We start from the raw sequence: 16060 nt of genomic DNA on the forward strand, positions 1-16060 counted from the left end.
ACAAACATGTCCAATGCTACAAACAGGCCCCAACCAGGCCTGGTTGGGGCCTGTTTGTATGATATTCAGCTAGCAGGTAGCTTGTGAACTTGATGCCAAACAGCCATTTGACTACAATAAAACAGACAAAATGAGTTGCAATACAGTTTTAAGCACATAGCAAGTGAGATTAAAGTGTATATAAAGTAACTCACTCTGTACTTACAACGAAGTTCACGTCACTTTCAGAGCTTCCTGATGCAATGATGCGTCCAATGCCCCCTCCAGTGTCGTAAAAGTGAACTACACTCAAGCAACCCAATGACCCAAAAAGAAAACAAGCGTTACAGAGACAGTCTTTTGTACAATAATAATTACCGTATTATTCGGACTATAAGTCGCAGTTTTTTTCATAGTTTGGCCGGGGATGCGACTTATACTCATAAGCGACTAATGTGTGAAATTATTAACACATTACCGTAAAATATCAAATAATATTATTTAGCTCATTCACGTAAGAGACTAGACGTATAAGATTTCATCGGATTTAGCGATTAGGAGTGACAGATTGTTTGGTAAACGTATAGCATGTTCTATATGTTATAGCAGGGGCGTCACTAGCTTTTAAGGACAGGGGGGATTAGCCCCCAGGAGATGCAAAGCATGCGAGCGAACGTAGCGCACGAGCACAAAACTTCACAAACGGCTATCAAAGACTTAGAAATGATTCATTGTTATTATTATTATTTCAGTCGGTTTATTTTCAATCTGTGTTCAGTACAACAACAAACATGGGTTTGCACAGTGACATTTTGTTTACAGCATCAACAAGAAACAAATACTTGCATGATCCTTCAAGATACACTGAAACACAATGAAAGTCATGGCATTAGCCTATATGTTATTAATTCACAACATAGAGGCTAATGCCACGACTTTAGCTCACAATACAATAATTGTTTGTTCCCAAATATTTTGAAGTTGCACATATTACATTTAAATGTAATATGTGCAACTTCAAAATATTTGGGCACATATGTGACTAAAATGGTTGTAAATTCAAGCCCTGGAAATATTACTTAATTACTTGAATTAAAGTAATATCTGGATCGGGATAATTTGGCTTATATATAATATATATATATATATATATATATATATATATATATATATATATATATATATATATATATATATATATATATATATATATATATATATATATATATATATATATATATATATATATATATTATGGCAAGCCGTTAAGGAAATGAAATATATATGGAAGTCTGAATAGAAATGAGAAACTGTAAATACTGTAAATAAGAAAGACCTAGAGTCCGTCTGCTGATCTGAAAAAGAGCCAAAGCTGTCAAAGAGCTGAGGGACCATCTATCAAAGTGCAATGCTGAAACAAATAATGCAAACAATAAAATGTAACTTCCAGGGCTTGAGATAAACGTAGTCCCGTCGTCCCGGGGTTCGGTAAAAAAAAATGCACGGGACTAAATTAAATGCTCTTCGGGGCGTCTGCTATCCGAGTCAAAGTCTTCCTGGTTATGTTGCTGTAGTCCGCCGCTAATACACCGATCCCACCTACAACTTTCTTCTTTGCAGTCTTCATTGTTCATTAAACAAATTGCAAAAGATTCACCAACACAGATGTCCAGAATACAGTGGAATTATGAGATGAAAACAGAGCTATTTTGTATTGTATTCAATGGGGTACCGATACTTCTGTTTCACTGGTTACGTCACGCGCATACGTCATCATCCAAAGACGTTTTCAACCGGAAGTTTAGTGGGAAATTTAAAATTGCACTTTATAAGTTAACCCTGCCGTATTGGCATGTGTTGCAATGTTAAGATTTCATCATTGATATATAAACTATCAGACTGCGTGGTCGGTAGTAGTGGGTTTCAGTAGGCCTTTAAAGTGCCATTAGGTTGCATCCATCCATCCATCCATTTTCTACCGCTTATTCCCTTTGGGGTCGCGGGGGGCGCTGGAGCCTATCTCAGCTACAATCGGGCGGAAGGCGGGGTACACCCTGGACAAGTCGCCACCTCATCACAGGGCCAACACAGATAGACAGACAACATTCACACTCACATTCACACACTAGGGCCAATTTAGTGTTGCCAATCAACCTATCCCCAGGTGCATGTCTTTGGAGGGGAGATGAAGCCGGAGTACCCGGAGGGAACCCACGCAGTCACAGGGATAACATGCAAACTCCACACAGAAAGATCCCTTGCCCGGGATTGAACCCAGGACTACTCAGGACCTTCTAATTGTGAGGCAGACGCACGCTATTTAAAATAGTTTTGTCAATTTGTTCTGGCCTGAAATAAATTGGCCCTTTGAAACTTATCTTTGTCTTTATGTGTTGTATGTAGACCACATTGCTTAGCAGAGTTTATGTGTTGTATGTAGAGCACATTGCTTAGCAGAGTTCAGTGATGCAAATGCATGTCAACAGATTGTATTATTCTCCAGTGCAATAACAGTACTGAAATGAAGGCTAAAAGGGCATTAAGGGGAGCCTTAAAAAAAAATAAGGGAAAAAAAAGAAGTAACTAAATAGTTACTTTTCACAGTAACGCATTACTTTTTGGTGTAAGTAACTGAGTTAGTAACTGAGTTACTTTTGAAATAAAGTAACTAGTAACTGTAACTAGTTACTGGTTTTCAGTAACTAACCCAACACTGTATATATATATATATATATATATACATATATATATATATATATATATATATATATATATATATATATATATATATATATATATATATATATATATATGTATATATATATATATATATATATGAAAGACTTAAAGGCCTACTGAAACCCACTACTACCGACCACACAGTCTGATAGTTTATATATCAATGATGAAATCTTAACATTGCAACACATGCCAATACGGCCGGGTTAACTTATAAAGTGCAATTTTAAATTTCCCGCTAAACTTCCGTTTAAAAAACGCCTTCGGATGATGACGTATGCGCGTGACGTAGCCAGTGAAACAGAAGTATCGGTAGCCCATTGAAGCCAATACAAAATAGCTCTGTTTTCTTCTCATAATTCCACAGTATTCTGGACATCTGTGTTGGTGAATCTGTTGCAATTTGTTCATTGCATTACGGAGAAAGAAGCTGAGCAAGCAAAGAAGAAAGTTGTCGGTGCGAGGCGAAGTATTTTGCGAGGGAAGTCAGCAACACAACAGCCGGTGTTTCACTGTTTACATTCCCGAAAGATGCAGTCACAACAGAGACTCTTACCAGGAGGACTTTGACTTCGATACACAGACGCCTGTAGAGAACTGGGACAACACAGACTCTTACCAGGATTACTTTGATTTGGATGCACAGACGCAAACGTGGTACCGTGAGTACGCAGCTGCGCTTCCAAACATTTGATCGCTTGCCAGTACGTGCGTGTCACGTACGTAACTTTGGGTAAATATATAAGCTTTATGAACCTTGGGTTAGGTGAACGGTCCTTTGGGCTGAGTGATTGTGTGTGTTGTGCAGGTGTTTGAATTGTATTGGCGGGTTATATGGACGGGAGCTAGGAGCTAGGAGCTAGGAGCTAGGAGCTAGGAGCTAGCATAACAAACACCTAGGTGTTTGTTATGCGGGATTAATTTGTGGAATATTAAATATAAGCCTGGTTGTGTTGTGGCTAATAGAGTATATATATATGTCTTGTATTTATTTACTGTTGTAGTCATTCTCAGCTAAATATCAGGTCCCACCCGCCTCTCACAGCATCTTCCCTATCTGAATCGCTTCCACTCCCCACTAGTCCTTTTCTTGCACTTTCCTCATCCACAAATCATCCTTGCTAGAACTTGAATACACCTCACGGTGATGCTTGGACACGTCATCAGTGATAAACCCGGGGTCATAGGGTGTTTCGGGTCTTTAATCATCAGACACCCTCGCCCGGGCGACCCAGCCGGGGGTGATCAGACCCCGGCCTATGTCCACGTAGCGCACCACGGATCCCCCCTACGGATCCACAGCCACCGGGAGGCCTTTTCTGCGGCCTCTAGGATGTTCTTGGTGGCTTTTCTCGACTGCAGTCCTCTAATGCCAAGGATTCTGAACACACGCTGTAGTGAGTGACCAGCAAAACCTCTGCACCCAATCTCGACTGGTTCACAGCGGGCTCTCCAGCCGTTACTCCGACACTCTACAGTGAGCTCAGCGTATTTGGCCCTCTTTCGCTCATTTGCTTCGTCAATTCGCTCCTCCCAGGGAACAGTCAGCTCCAGTAGCACCACTTGCTTGGTTGACTCCGATGTTAACACCATGTCTGGGCGGAGTGACGTGGAAGCGATATTGGCCGGGAACTTGAGTTGCCTTCCCAGGTCAACATGGAGCTGCCAGTCACGAGCGGTGGCCAGGAGCCCTCCGAGAAGTTGGGCTGGCGGCTTGCCTTCTGTCCTGCTCTGATGAAGGTGATTGACTGCTTCGGGGCGGCCTGGGACTTGCTGTTTTGTATCGCTGCGCAGATAGAATCCGCCAGGGCTTTTAAAACTTGGTCGTGGCGCCAGCGATACCGCCCCTCCCCTAGTGCCTTTGGGCAACAGCTCAGGATGTGCTCCAAGGTGCCCCTCCTCTGGCACAGTTTACACTCCGGAGTGTCTGCTAGGCCCCAGATGTGCAGGTTGGCGGGGCATGGGAGGACATCGTACACAGACTGTATGAGGAATTTTGTGCGCAGAGGTTCAGCTCTCCAGAGCTCTGCCCAGGTGAGTTTTCGAGGTTCTGCATGCTCCCACCTTGTCCACGCCCCTTGTTTGGACATGCTGACCATCCGGCAGGAACGTTCTTCCTCCACCTCTGCACGGATCTCCTCTTGGACCAGTTGGCGCTTCTCCTTGCCACGGGCCCGGTCCCAACGTGGCTTTGGAAAGCTGCCGAGGCCTGCCCTTCCCCTTGCCACAGTACCCAACAAGGTTTTGTGCCTCAGCCGCGCCTCTGCTCTGCTTATGGCTTCTTGTGCCTGCCACTTCCTCCCGGTCTTAACAACGATTCCTGCCGAGGCGACCTTGACATCTGCGGAGTCTCTGTACATCATTACCTCTCTGGAGCGGGTGACTTTGAATTCCTCCAACAGTCCCCTGAGAGGGAGCTGCAGCTTGGTGGAATGGCCATAAAGAGCAATGCTGCTTAAGGACCGAGGGAGCCCCAGCCATCTCCTCAGGAACTGGCTGATGGTCTTCTCTAGTACCTCAACCGTTGTCATTGGTACCTCGTAGATTAACAGAGGCCAGAGTATTCTAGGCAAGACTCTGTGTTGGTACATCCAGGCTTTAAACTTTCCTGGGAGACCAGATTTGTCGATGGCTGTGAGCCATGAGGTCAGGTCGCTCTTTGTCTGCTGCAAGGCCACTGCGTCCTTCAGGGAGCTATCAAAGATCTTGCCCAGGCTCTTAACAGGTCTTTCGGTCACCGTTGGAATCAAGTACCCTCCAACTGTAAAGCGGAAATGGTCGGCCACTTTACCTTTCTTTAGGACCAGAGACCTGGACTTTGCTGGCTTGAAGCTCATCTTTGCCCATGTGATGAGCCGTTGAAGCCCCTGGAGGAGCCACCTGCACCCAGGCACAGATGTGGTCATCACTGTCAAGTCATCCATAAAAGCTCTTATGGGGGGCTGCCGGGTCCCAGATCTTGATTTTGGCCCTCTGCATTCAACCTCCGCAGACTTGACAATCATGTTCATTGCCAAGGAGAAGAGTGACACTGAGATTGCACAACCAGTGATTATGCCCTTCTCTAGGCGGTGTCAGGCAGATGTTACTTGGCTTGAGGAGACTCTTGCTTCGAAGTTGTTGTAGTAGTCCATGATGAGGTTACAGATTTTCCCAGGAACATGGTGTCTTGTCAGTGCTATTTCAACAAGTTTGTGCGGGATAGATCCGTAGGCGTTGGTTAAGTCAAGCCAGAGAGTTGCCAAATCTCCTTTGTTCTCCCTTGCCTCCCGGATCAACTGTGTCACCACTCCTGTATGCTCCAGGCACCCAGGCACTCCAGGTACTCCCCCCTTCTGGACAGAGGTGTCTATGTAGGCGTTCTTCAAGAGGAACTCGGTAAGTCGTTGGGACAGGATCTTAAAGAAAATCTTGCTCTCAACGCTGAGCAGCGAGATTATACGAAACTGCTCGATGTTGCTGGAGTTCTCTTCCTTCGGGATCCAGACGCCCTCCGCGTATCTCCACTGAGCAGAGACTTTCCCTCTCCGCCAAATCACCTTCAAGATCTTCCACAGACGCTTGAGGAGCCGTGGACACTGCTTGTAGACCTTGTAGGGTACACCGCTGGGGCCGGGGACCGAACCAGATCTAGCAGCTTTCACAACTTCCTTAACCTCTGCCAGGGTGGGTTCATCACTGTTGAATTGGGACACTGGATCTGCTGGAGTCACCAGTGCCTCAGAAGGGCCAAGCTCTTGATCTCTTGAAGAGTCACTGAAGGTGGCATTGAGATGATGGTCAATCTCTTCTACAGGGCAAGCGAGGTGACCACTTCGCTTCTGGCCCAAAAGCCTCTTAGTGAAGGTGAAGGGGTTGCCTATGAAGGCGCTTCGCTTCCGTGCCTTTTCCTTTCCCCTCCTTCGGTGCCATTCGGCCCTCCTCAACGTGATGAGCTTCTTTCTTACGATGTTAGTGAGTTCCGACAGAGGAGTTCTCTCCTCTTCCTTGGCTGCCTTAAACTGACGTCTTAAGGATTTGAGTTCTTGCCTCAACTCGCTTATCTTGACTTTGCGCCGATTGAGTTTTGCTGGGTTTCTAGCTGCTCCTTGCTTCTGTTCCACTCCAAAACGCTCACCTCCTATGCTCATTATGAGGGAGCACATGGTTTGAAGTTTCTGGTCAGCGTCACCCTTCGAAATGGATTCCAGGGCTTCATCTACGTCCTCATCCAGCTTGGTCCACTCCTTGCTGTTAGCGACAGGCCACTTTACCCGGCGGTGTTCCGATTTTCTGCTTGGTGGGGGGAAACGTGTTGCTTGGAGGTTCCGGGTACTGTGGGGAGACTCCGGACCTGGCTCCTCCTCCGTCTGACCAGGTTCTGCAGCAGGCACAACAGGAACTGTTGCATCTGCTGCCGTTTCTGAGCGTCGCTTCACTTGTTCCCTCCCAAGGCAGGCCATCTTAGTCTGGTGGATCTTCAGACCTCTCGAGTTCTTGCAGACCTTGCCGCATATGCAGACTGCGCTCGTAATCCGTTGTCCATTTGCTTGGGTCATAACCATTAAATCCGTCCTGTTGGGATGCTCATCCTCCCCCCCTCTCGGGCATCCCTGGGGGTATTTTCCTGTAGGGTTCTTCGTAGCAAGATTTGGGTGCCCCCTCGCGGGAGCTGTAGGTCAGGGGGCTGGCCTTCCCTACCCCGGTTGCCGTCTCTCCGGGCTGTCCACTGTCTCTCCACTGTCTCTCCAGTTGTCACCACTCTTTTCGTGGACGTCATCCAGCCTTTCCTGGAGGTCACTGGCTCAGCCAGATGTGATTGCTCAAATTAATGGGGAAATCGTCGCTTTCTCGTTCCGAATCGCTCTCACTTCTGGCCGCCATCACTGTAAACAATAGGGAACTTTGCGGAAATGTTCAACTGACTACGTCACGCTACTTAGGGGCAAGGCTTTTTTTTTGTCAGATACCAAAAGTTGCGATCTTTATCGTCGTTCTCTACTAAATCTTTTCAGCAAAAATATGGCAATATCGCGAAATGATCAAGTATGACACATAGAATAGATCTGCTATCCCCGTTTAAATAAAAAAAATTCATTTCAGTAGGCCTTTAAAGGTATACTAGAGGATGTTGTGGATCATGTTGACTATTGGTCCTCCTAATTGTCAATCATTCTGGTGATGTTACGTAAGGACATATATATATATATATATATATATATATATATATATATATATATATATATATATATATATATATATATATATATATATATATATATATATATATATATATATATATATATATATATACCGTATATTACCAAATAGTAGCTCGGGCGTTTATTTCACAAAATCGATTTTGGGGACAGGCGTTTAAAAGAAGCAGGTGGTTATTTGCACAAGGCTTTTATTTATTTTTGCACCAACCTGCACCAGGCCATTATTTGGTTACAATGGTTACTGTCCAGTATTTTTTTTCCGCACAAAAAACTTTAAATGTAAAAGCTATTGTAAACATACAAACAAAAAAACAAGAGATCAACATGAGGTAGGATATCAAAAGACACAATACTAAAAATAAATAAACTTCCATCACGGCACAGATTTCGTTAAGCCTTTGATTGTCATGTAACTCTCTGGACTCCACGCGTCTGCTGTTACCGTAATTACCAGAATTACTGCACCTTTGCTTTTCCTTTTAGCTTAAAAATTGGGCTTAATGAAGTCAATATGATTTTAATCTAAATTATGAAAATAACAGCCCATGGGCGGCTATTTGGACATAGGCGGTTATTAGGAAGAGGCAGTTAATTCACAAAATGGGGTCAGACCCCGGGCGGCTATTAGGACATGGGCGGATATTTGCCCAAGGGCATTTATTTGGTAATATACGGTATATATAAATCAATAAAACAAATGGCTTATCGATAAGCCATTTTTTATTTATTTATTTATTACAACGCCAAAATAGGCCTAACAACGCCAATGGTTGTCATTCTGTAGCACTTTGAGATTTAAGATCAAATGTAAAGTAAATTACAAATGCAATCTATTATATAAATAAATTATATATATGTCCTTACGTAACATCACCAGAATGATTGACAATTAGGAGGACCAATAGTCAACATGATCCACCCAGAAATAAATAAAAAAATGGCTTATCGATAAGTCATTTAAAAAAAAAAAATGGTTTTAATATTTATTTATATGTATCATTATTCTCCAATCACATTTCCAGTAGAGACCTCTCTCCTCTCACTTCCTGTGCTCCTCTGCCCTAACTCCTACAGGTCAATAGGGGTTGTGAAGTGATTATTATTATTATCAACTGATGATAGTCATAGTAGTATATATCTGTATCATGAATCAATTTAAGTGGACCCCGACTTAAACAAGTTGAAAAAACGTATTCGGGTGTTACCATTTAGTGGTCAACTGTACGGAATATGTACTTCACTGTGCAACCTACTAATAAAAGTCTCAATCAATCAATCAATACGTGAATGAGCTCAGCTCCTGTTCTCCTCCATATGTAAAGTGAGAAACACAGCTGATGCTCCACAAGGAAGTAACCCCAAAGATAGCAAATGGTAAAAAAGAGTGCACATTTAACTTTATAAATAACCAGGACCTTCATGATGCTTTTCAGGCTAACTAGCTAACTAAGTAGCAGCATTGTTTTAGAGCTGGAATGTAAGTTTTTGTCAAACACAGACCTGGTGTAAAGAGGAGCTAATACATTTTACTACAAGCAGTGATGAATACTTACTTTCTTGAAAAAGTTTCTATGTCCATTTTGCATCCGTTCACATTCTTGATCTGCAGTGCTGTGTGGTAATGTGCTTTGTACACCTGTAGGACCGCAAGCAAGGTCGCAGAGAAAATGCAGACTGGATTTTGAGTGACGTTGGCATTTTCTATATGAACAAGTCCAAGGACCGCAACAAGGTCGCAGAGAAAATGCAGACTGGATTTTGAGTGATGTGGGCATTTTCTATATGAACAAGTGGAATGGATTATATACCGACACACTAAAGGGGCTCTCTGCCTTACGCTATGAAGTTAGGGGAAACTGAGTGAATTGTCAAGACTAGGTCTTTGGCGTGGTTTGCTCTCCCGTGGTGCCAAAGAATTGGAACGGACGTGGCGTGCAGGTAAAGACATAGTTTAATTATTACTATAAACTCAAACAAAAGGTACAAACAAAAGGCGCTCACAGCGGAGGTAAAAAAACTTGACTAGGAAAACAAAAGGCGCGCACAATGGCGGAGAACTATGAACATTAAACAAACAAAAACTTACGTGACAAGGAACTGTGAACATAGCATGAATGTGTGATGTCGCCAGGACGAACAACAGAAACAGAAAAGCCTATATAGTGACATGATAAGTAAAAACAGGTGCGTGACTAACTGTGAACAGGTGCGTGACATGACTGTGAAAACGTGAGACAGGTGTGTGTGAGTCCAAACGTGGAACAGGTGAAACTAATGGTTGCTATGGTGACAAACAAAACCAGGAAGTGAAACAAGGAACTAAGGAAGTGTCCAAAAAACAAAACAGCACATGGCCAAACAAAAACATGAACACAGACATGACAGAACCCCCCCCTTACGGACAGATCCCAGATGTCCAAAAACAAAAAACAAAACACAAAACAGGATCAAGAGTCATGGGAGGGGGGGAGGGGGACATGGCGGTGGATCGCCAGACCAGGTGTCCCCGAATCCACCGGGGCAGAGTCAGGTGGCGACGGCGGGTAGACCGCCGCTGAACCTGACGAGGTGGGCGACCTGGGAATGGCCACATTCGTGGCAGACGAGGAGGTCGGCGCACCTGGCGTGGCGGACGCCCATGGAATGGCCACATCCTTGGCCGACGAGGAGGTGGGCGCGTTGTCGTGGCAGGCGGCGAAGCTTGGCGTGGTGCGTCAGGCGGCGAAGCTTGGCGTGGCGGGTCTTGACGAGGGTCTTGGTCTTGGCGTGGGTCTTTGTCTTGGTCTTGGCGAGGGTCTGGGTCTTGGTCTTGGACTTGGTCTTGGACTTGGCGTGGTTGGTCTTGGTCTTGGCCTTGGCGTGGTTGGTCTTGGTCTTGGACTTGGCGTGGTTGGACTTGGTCTTGGTGTGGCGGTGCTTGGACTTGGTCTTGGTTTGGGTCACTTGGCGGGTCTTGGTCTTGGTCACTTGGCGGGTCTTGGTCTTGGTCACTTGGCGGGTCTTGGTCTTGGTCACTTGGCGGGTCTTGGTCTTGGCTTTGGTCTTGGCGTGGGGAAGCCACGGGCGGCACTTGGCGGCGTGGGGAAGCCACGGGCGGCACTTGGCGGCGTGGGGAAGCCACGGGCGGCACTTGGCGGCGTGGGGAAGCCACGGGCGGCACTTGGCGGCGTGGGGCAGCCACGGGCGGCACTTGGCGGCATGGGGCAGCCACGGGCGGCACTTGGCGGCGTGGGGCAGCCACGGGCGGCACTTGGCGGCGTGGGGCAGCCACGGGCGGCGCTTGGCGTGGGGCAGGTACTGGTGGCGCTTGGCGTGGGGCAGGTACTGGTGGCGCTTGGCGTGGAGCAGGTACTGGTGGCGCTTGGCGTGGAGCTGGGCGTGGAGCAGGTGGATCTTGGCATGGTCGAAAGACAGGTGGTTGTGGTCGTGCTGGAGGCTGTGGCTTGGCGTGACGATGCTGAGCCACCCCACCTGAACAATTCCCAGCCCTAGCCCCCCCCTCAAGGAGCGGATACCAGACGCGCTCCCCGCGGTCTGGAACCGTCTTTTGGGGTGGGCGGAGGGGGTTCAGGAGGAGGGCAGAATCCTCCCCTCTAAATTGTCCAAAATGTCTTTCTTTCCCCCCCACCTGGGCTTTTGTGGGTGAAAAAAAAAATTCTGACTTGGGCGTGGCATGAGTCCTGGGGGGCGGGGCATGGAATTTGGGTGGCTTGGATTGAACCGGTAAAGAATTTGGGAAAACAATCTCCAGGTCTGTGGAGTGCTCCTTGAGCTGCCAGGCTGGCTGATTTCCATTTCCGCCCGGAGGGGGAAGAGCCTGCAGGAGCGCAGCGTGCTGTCCGCTCACCTTCCCTGACGTCCTCGGTCTGGAGCGCCGCTTCCGGGACAGGGATGACGTGCCAACGTCCCCGGGCCAAAGGGAGCTGATCGGCACCAGTTTGCCGGTCGGACCCCACATGAGATCCCTGCGCTCCATGGGGGAATGGCGGAGTGTCTCTTCCTCCATCGCGCGGAGGACCTCCCACGTTGCCTCGTCAAAATTGTCCAAATTTTTTGCGGGAGAGCTCTTACGCTGGCGACATCTGTCATAACTGGGTCTTTGGCGTGGTTTGCTCTCCCGTGGTGCCAAAGAATTGGAACGGACGTGGCGTGCAGGTAAAGACATAGTTTAATTATTACTATAAACTCAAACAAAAGGTACAAACAAAAGGCGCTCACAGCGGAGGTAAAAAAACTTGACTAGGAAAACAAAAGGCGCGCACAATGGCGGAGAACTATGAACATTAAACAAACAAAAACTTACGTGACAAGGAACTGTGAACATAGCATGAATGTGTGATGTCGCCAGGACGAACAACAGAAACAGAAAAGCCTATATAGTGACATGATAAGTAAAAACAGGTGCGTGACTAACTGTGAACAGGTGCGTGACATGACTGTGAAAACGTGAGACAGGTGTGTGTGAGTCCAAACGTGGAACAGGTGAAACTAATGGTTGCTATGGTGACAAACAAAACCAGGAAGTGAAACAAGGAACTAAGGAAGTGTCCAAAAAACAAAACAGCACATGGCCAAACAAAAACATGAACACAGACATGACATGAATAATGACAGGTTATATGAATATTTATTTAAACTCATATTCGGGCCACTTTATAATGAATATGTCGGCATTTTTACACCAATTTATTTAGGGGGGCTTAAGAATATTTAAGGGGGGCTTGAGCCCCCCTAAAATAGGCCTAACAACGCCAATGTGTTATAGTTATTGGAATGACTCTTACCATAATATGTTACGTTAACATACCAGGCACGTTCTCAGCTGTTTATGCGTCATATAACGTACACTTATTCAGCCTGTTGTTCACTATTCTTTATTTATTTTAAATTGCCTTTCAAATGTCTTGGTGTTGGGTTTTATCAAATAAATTTCCCCCAAAAATGCGACTTATACTCCAGTGCGACTTCTATGTTTTTTTCTTTCTTTATTATGCATTTTCGGCCGGTGCGACTTATACTCAGAAAATTACGGTACCTCTTGTTTTAATAATATAGTTGTTTCAAATGCAACAATACATATATGTAATCCATCCATCCATACATCTTCTTCCGCTTATCCGAGTTCGGGTCGCGTGGGCAGCAGCCTAAGCAGGGAAGCCCAGACTTCCCTCTCCCCAGCCACTTCGTCCAGCTCCTCCCGGGGGTACCCGAGGCGTTCCTAGGCCAGCCGGGAGAGATAGTCTTCCCAACGTGTCCTGGGTCTTCCCCGTGGCCTCCTACCGGTCGGACGTGCCCGAAACACCTCCCGAGGGAGGCGTTCGGGTGGCATCATGACCAGATGCCCGAACCACCTCATCTGGCTCCTCTCGATGTGGAGGAGCAGCGGCTTTAGTTTGCGCTCCTCCCGGATGACAGAGCTTCTCACCCTATTTCTAAGAGAGAGCCCCGCCACCCGGCGGAGGAAGCTCATTACGGTCGCTTGTACCCGTAATCTTGTCCTTTTGGTCATAACCCAAAGCTCATGACCATAGGTGACGATGGGAACGTAGATCGACCGGTAAATTGAGAGTTTTGCCTGCTGGCTCAGCTCATTCTTCACCACAACGGATCGATTCAGCGTTTGCATTACTTAAGACGCCGCACCGATCCGCCTGTCGATCTCACGATCCACACTTCCCTCACTCGTGAACAAGACTCTGAGGTACTTGAACTCCTCCACTTGGGGCAAGATCTCCTCCCCAACCCGGAAATGGTACTCCACCCATTTCCGGGCGAGAACCATGGACTCTGGCTTAGAGGTGCTGACTCCCATCCCAGTGGCTTCACACTCGGCTGCAAACCGATCCAGTGAGAGCTGAAGATCTTGGCCGGATGAAGCCTTCAGGACCACATAATCTGCAAAAAGCAGAGACCTAATCCTGCAGCCACCAACCAGATACCCTCAACGCCCTGACTGCCACTAGAAATTCTGTCCATAAAAGTTATGAACAGAATCGGTCACAAAGGGCAGCCTTGGCGGAGTCCAACACTCACTTGAAACGGGTCCGAATTACTGCCGGCAATACGGACCAAACTCTGACACTGATCATACAGGGAGTGGACCGCCACAATCAGACAGTCCGTTACCCCATACTCTCTGAGCACTCCCCACAGGACTTCCCGGGGTACACGGTCGAATGCCTTCTCCAAGTCTAGAAAGCACATGTAGACTGGTTGGGCAAACTCCCATGCACCCTCAAGGACCCTGCCAAGAGTATAGAGCTGGTCCACAATTCCACGACCAGGACGAAAACCACACTGTTCCTCCTGAATCCGAGGTTCGACTAAACGGCGTAGCCTCCTCTCCAGTAAACCTGAATAGACCTTACCGGGAAGGCTGACGAGTGTGATCCCACGATAGTTGGAACACGCCCTCCGGTTCCGCTTCTTAAAGAGAGGAACCACCACCCCGGTCTGCCAATCCAGAGGTACCGCCCCCGATGTCCACGCGATGTTGCAGAGTCATGTCAACGAAGACAGCCCCACAGCCTCCAGAACCTAAAAGAACTCTGGGCGGATTTCATCCACCCCCGGGGCCGTGCCACCGAGGAGCTTTTTAACTACCTCTGCAACCTCATCCCCAGAAATAGGAGAGCCCACCCCATATTCCCCAGGCACTGCTTCCTCATAGGAATACGTGTTGGTAGGATTGAGGAGGTCTTCAAAGTATTCCCCCCACCGATCCACAACATCCGCAGTCGAGGTCAGCAGAACACTATCCCCACCATACACGGTGTTGACGTTGCACTGCTTCCCCTTCCTGAGGCGGCGGATGGTGGTCCAGAATAGCTTCGAAGCCGTCTGGAAGTCGTTTTCCATGGATTCCCTGAACTCTTCCCATGTCCGAGTTTTTGCCTCCGCGGCCGCTGAAGCCGCACACCGCTTGGCCTGTCGGTACCTGTCTGCTGCCTCCGAGTCCCATGAGCCAAAAGAGCCTGATAGGACTCTTTCTTCAGCTTGATGGCATGCCTCACCAGCGGGTTCTAGGATTACCGCCACGACAGGCACCAACCACCATGCGGCCACAGCTCCAATCGGCCGCCTCGACAATAGAGGTATGGAACATCATCCACTCGGACTCAATGTCCAGCGCCTCCCTCGTGACAAAGTTCTTCCGGAGGCGGGAATTGAAACTCTCTCTGACAGGAGACTCTGCAAGGCGTTCCCAGCAGACCCTCACAATGCGTTTGGGCCTGCCAGGTCTGTCCGGCATCCTCCTTCACCATCGCAGCCAACTCACCACCAGGTGGTGATCGGTAGAAAGCTCCCCCCGCTCTTCACCCGAGTGTCCAAAACATGTGGCCGCAAATCCGATGACACAACTACAGAGTCGATCATGGAACTGCGGCCTAGGGTGTCCTGGTGCCAAGTGCACATATGGACACCCTTATGTTTGAACATAAGGGTTCACGCCTCTCCAGGTTTCCCTATCGTTTCCAATATGAGCATTGAAGTCCCCCAGTAGAATGAGGGAATCACCCAGGGTAGCACTCTCAAGTATTCCCTCGAGTAAATCCAAAAAGGGTGGGTACTCTGAGCTGCCGTTTGGCGCAGAAGCGCATACAACAGTCAGGACCCCCACCCAAAGGCGGAGGGAAGCTACCCTCTCGTCCACTGGGTTGAATTCCAACGTGCAGGCTCTGAGCCGGGGGGCAACGCCAGAGTGAAAGAGAGTCCAGCCCCTCTCGAGAGAACTGGTTCCAGAGCCCTTGCTGTGCGTCGAAGTGAGTCCGACTATATCTAGCCGGAACTTCTCCACCTTGCGCACTAGCTCAGGCTCCTCCCCCCCCCAGCGAGGTGATGTTCCACGTCCCAAGAGCTAGCTTATGTAGCCGAGGATCGGACCACCAAGTGCCCTGCTTTCGGCTTCCGCCCAGCTCACATTGCACCCGACCTCTATGGCCCCTGCTATGGGTGGTGAGCCCATTGGAGGGGGGGACCCACGTTGCCTCTTCGGGCTGTGCCCAGCCAGGCCCCATGGGGACAGGCCCGGCCACCAGGCGATCCCCATCGTGCCCCACCTCCGGGCCTGGCTCCAGAGGGGGGCCCCGGTGACCCGCGTCCGGGCGAGGGAAATCTGGGTCCTTCGTTTTTATTTTTCA

The 16060-nt window shown here is 47.8% G+C and overlaps 1 pseudogene; it reads right to left on the bottom strand.

Annotated features, from left to right (window-relative positions):
- Positions 1 to 3926: 3926 nt before the first annotated feature.
- On the bottom strand, positions 3927 to 7256 carry LOC133635470 (uncharacterized; annotated as a pseudogene).
- Positions 7257 to 16060: the final 8804 nt, after the last annotated feature.

Source organism: Entelurus aequoreus, linkage group LG19, assembly GCF_033978785.1.
Source record: "Entelurus aequoreus isolate RoL-2023_Sb linkage group LG19, RoL_Eaeq_v1.1, whole genome shotgun sequence".
Taxonomy (NCBI): Eukaryota; Metazoa; Chordata; class Actinopteri; order Syngnathiformes; family Syngnathidae; genus Entelurus; species Entelurus aequoreus.